This window comes from Apteryx mantelli, chromosome 28, assembly GCF_036417845.1.
Source record: "Apteryx mantelli isolate bAptMan1 chromosome 28, bAptMan1.hap1, whole genome shotgun sequence".
In the NCBI taxonomy this organism is placed as follows: domain Eukaryota; kingdom Metazoa; phylum Chordata; class Aves; order Apterygiformes; family Apterygidae; genus Apteryx; species Apteryx mantelli.
Genome location: NC_090005.1, coordinates 4,699,226 through 4,703,948, shown reverse-complemented (window position 1 = coordinate 4,703,948; position 4,723 = coordinate 4,699,226).

The following is a 4,723-nucleotide window of genomic DNA, read 5'->3' as shown; positions in this document are numbered from 1 at the left end:
GATGAATGTATAGAAATACAATGAGCCTCGCCTGCGGAGACCGTTCGGCTCCATCCTGAAATACAGCCCTGCTCCCCGGAAATTCGGCACAGAGCCTGCTGCAGCTCCGGCCCAGAAGCCTGTCGTGAGTGATGAGCTCAAGATGAGGTCTGAGTCCCTCACCAACCCCAGGCTGCAGGATTTAGGGAGGCTGGATCTCACTCTGCCTTTGCCGGCTGGGGTTAGAGAACAGTTTTCAGGCTCGAAAGAAAGGAAAAGTCATTAGCAGAGGGTCCCTGAACAAACTTAGCCCAGAAGCCATTCCCCAACACTTGAAAGCTGTCAGTTAGGAGAAGATGGCTCTTCCTGAAGACAGGATAACACGCCTAGAGGCCCATCTGTTGTTTTTTTTTCCCCCAACTGTATGTTGAGCTAATAAAAGAGACCCTCCTTCGCTGTAGACAGTGCCCTGCTTTATCAGTGAGTCACTCAACAAGAAGCAGAACAACAAGATTCAGAAATCAGTGGGCAAAGGCTTTTGGCCTGTCTTTTGCAGAGCACAGTGCCTCTTCCACCCTGAAATCCTGTACTATTTGCCCAGAACATGCAACGACAAACACAGCCAACGCTTTAGCGTGGCCCAGGTTTCCTTAGCTATGTGTGCAGATAAACTGGAGGAAAATTATAGGTGAATTAACCCAGAGTATGAGCCTATAAAAGGTGATAGTTGAGGGAGGGTGCAGCCAAGAACGGGACCTTGGGAGGTGGCTAAAAAAAAACAAGTCTTCAGCCCCAAAAATGTAAATGTCTGTGAATGCACACAGTTCCCCGCATTTATGGTCTTCAGGAGAGTTTAATACAACCTTAGAAAAAATGGTCCTTCCCTTATGACTGCGTCTATCACTCTACCTCTTCTTTAGTGGCCCTCGCTCTGGCAAATCCAGATTCCATAGGATTTGCTTTGATTCAGGCAGTATCCCCTTCCCCACCTTGTTTGTGGCTTTCATTTCCAATATCCTAATGCCATTCTTCTTTTTTTAGCTGTCCCTGAAAATCCAGGCCCCCTTTGATACATAAAGGAAGCGAGAATTATTTACAGTAAGCAAGAGAGACCAGAGCTTAATCCAGGGAAACTTTTAATTGCCCATAAATCAGGTTTTACAGGGCATTCATTTAGCTATGATTGATATTCTTTTGTCTGGTTCTGCATCCAGCAGGCTCATCATTTAAAAGGGAGAGACTCCAAACAGAATAAATACTCAGAGCAAATATGCTGTCTACACAATGACAAGGGCTGGCCCTCTAATACGGGTAAACTCATAAATCCACAGATTTTAATGCCAGATGGAGTTGTTATCACTGTCTGCTCTGCCCCCCTGAGTCACATCAGCCACAGAATATCACCCCGTGATTCTTGCATTGAGCCTTGATCTCCCGCCTGTGCTTCGTCTTGGTGCTGGTAGGGCTTTTGACACGGCTTCGTGCAAAATGCGCCTGAGCAACTGAAGGGATGACGAGGTGCTTTAAATTAACTGAGGGTCTTGGAGAAGGCTTGAACTCAGGGGACCACAAAGCAAGTCACTGTCCAGGCTAAGGCAAGGGGGTTGTAGAGGGGGGAGGTCTTTTCTGGGCTGGATGCTCCTTAGTATTTTCATTAGTTGCTCAGATTGGGGAGGGGACTTTTCAAAGCTATGAAAGCTGTCAAGGTGGAGGCAGTGAGAAGCTCACCAGCTGAAGAAGACAGCCTGGAAGTCAGTGGAGACGAGGGCAAAGGGATACCCCGGAGCAGGGGAAAGGCAGGGAACAGGTCTGGGCAGCAGTACCAGAGCAAGTGGTTAGAGTCAGTCGCAAATGATGTGCAGCTGGGCACGGTGGAAATGGGGCATGCTGGAATAGTTGAGTGAAGGTGCTTGATTCCAACCACATTGGAGGGGCCAGCTCTTTTGGTGAAGCTTCACAAGGCCACCTCCAGCTGCAGGTTGCGATGTGTCACCTAGCCGTGCTGATCTGTGTCCTCCCTTGCTACGCTGCTGCTGTTGCTCTGCCGTCTGAGGTTTGCATCTAGCTCCTTTAAAGCTCACTGTGTTTAACACCCAAAGTCTGGCAACTTTTCCTGCAGGCTCGTGGCCAAGTGTGGGCTCAGTCCCAGCTACATGCCCCGGGGGGATCCTCAGTCCTGGTGAGGAAGAAGGGATGGGGCAGACTGACTCTGTACTCAGCCCTCCACCTTCCCAGATGTCATTACTGTCCCAGGAGGTCTTTCTTCCTCCACAAGTACTTTTGTACAAGTGTGAAGCAATGTCACAGGGTGGCAGCAAGCCCAGCTGGGCCAGGGAACAGGACCAAGCGGTGAGAAAGGTCCCCACAGCAAGGACGGCTCCACGGTGGCTTGGTGCTGCCTCCTCTGAGCCTTGGGCAATCACGGACACATGTCCTCAGGAACAGCAGGGAAAAGGCATCAGCAGGGCAGAGCCATTCGAAACCAGGCCTCCAACGTTTCCAGCTTCTCACTCTTTTCCTGCAGATCGGAGGAATCTGACCAGGAGAAGAGAACATAAAAAGAGCCATACTGTGGCAGAGCAAGGGTCCTTCTCGGCTGGGCGCCTCTCTCCAGCAGCGGTACAAGCAGACAGCTGGGGAGGAGGAAGGGCAGCGCAGAGCGTATGGCAGCCCCTCTTCCAACTGTCTCCATCCCAAGGGATTTCCTAAAATGTCTGAGCCGCTGTAGCTGGTTTCCGCTGCTCGCCAAAGGGTGTCCTGAGCCCCTGCCCTAGGCTGTGACCAGTGCGATACAAATTCAGAAGTCAGTCACGGGAATGGACCAAAATCACTGCGTAAAAGGGACCAAGGACCTGGCAGTTCCCGCGTACGGCTTCCAGCGGCGCGGAGACGCAGCTGAGCTTTCTCTGGCCCTTCCCTCTCCCTCCTGCCCCCTCCAAGGGGGCTCAGCGCCCCCAGCCATCAGCACAGCCGATCCCTCGATCCCGCCGACCTCTCCGGCTTTGTTCGAAGCCGCTGGATCGCGCTGCTTAACCCAGCTAATCACTCTGCTCTCCAGTTACGGCTGTCGGCAGTGGAAAACCCAAGCCCCATCTTAGATCGTTAATTAGGCTACGAGCCATCTATCTCGCTGCTCAGAGCTGTCAGCCCTTCCTGCCACGGAAATCGCATCTTGTTCGAGGCAATAAAATACCAAAGGGGGGGGGGGGCCAAGCCTGTCTCTGGAGAGTATGGGAAGGGGGGGTTGATGTCTGCTTCAGAGGGTAATTAATATCTGTGCATTGCTTTGGAGAGGGAAAGTACTGCAGGGGAACGTTAATTGTTAATTGTTATTAATTGAATCGTGCTGCTGGGTCAGTGGCAGGTCAGAGAGACCGACACTGTGTGTGCGCATCAGTCTGCTGCTCACACTCGTGGTAGCAGCCCTGTCTCGGTGCCTGCAAGACCCTGAGCCTCGTCGTGCCGACGAGCGCTGACACCGCGTCGGCCCCCCGCGTTCTTCTCCCGGGTGAGGGCACCAGCCGCCCCTTTCCCCTCCCGTCTTGCTCTCGACAAACCACGAGGCAGAGGAAAGGTTTACGAGAAACCACGCGGTTCACGGCATCCCGTCGGGGCACCGCAGGCTGGACAAGCGGTGGCCAGGGCGGGACGGGACCGACCTGCCTCGCGTGACGCAGGGAAAGGAGTCGGTGCACCGTGCTCCGAGCGAGGAGCTGTGATTGCCCCGGCAGCTCCCCGAGCTCGGGGTGCAGGCGCTGATGGAAGCGGGAGAGCAGGGGTGCGCTGACGTGCTCGCCCTGCAACGGCGCGTTACGCTGGCACCCAACGGGGTCACGAGCAGCCCTTGTGCTAAGCAGGCGAGAGTCCTCCACTGCAACACACCAGGCTTTGGGCTCTAAATCTAAATGTCCAGAGACGCTGGAGAACTTGGTCTAATCTCAGCTCCATTCCTCACCCCCCCCGAGTGACCTTAGGAAAGAGGCATTCAGTGCCTCAGTTTCCCTTCTGGGACAATCTTGATGTGGTGGATGGTGGGATACTGACTGCAGTTGGCATTTGCCACGTGTGGGATGCAGAAAATATTGGAGCAGAATCACATTTTGGTTTCTCGGTAGTGCAATGATCACTCGGGGGGGGGGGGGCTGATCCTGCTGGAGAAAAAGCTGGCGCGAAGGAAGACGTGTGCTGCTTGGGGAGTTAAAGATCTAGGGGGTCCAAGGTGAACACAGCGGCATCAGGTCCTGCTGCAATGCCCCCATCTGGCAGTGGAAAACAGAGATGTTAGCGCTGCCTGCAAGGGGGGGGGGGGGAGATGCTGATGCTCTCTGCCGCGACGGCCGTGGCAGCTATTTGCTGGCTCCAGATGGAGGACCAGCTGCTGCAAACACTGGGCCTCATGTGGCCAGTCCAGCTCCCAACAGAGACATCTTCCCAAAGGGAAGCAAGACTCGAGGCTAAACAAGACCTCTGCGGGAAGCGCCTGCTTCTAGAAAAGCGGATCGGTTTTCTTTCGCCGTACAGCTGACTGCTCGGCTGAGACTCCCCAGGATTTTGGCAGTCTGGGAGAGGTCGCAGAGGTCTCCTTCACTGCAGGACATAATTTGGCATAGAGCGTGTCAAAGCAGGACTGGGAGGGCACAGCGAAGCGGCCTGTCTCTGGCCGGGAGAGCAGCCCAGCGCCGTGGTAGACCCACCGGCGAGTGCTTTGCTCCAGCCTTGGCAGGGCTGGGACCTGCTGGGTGCC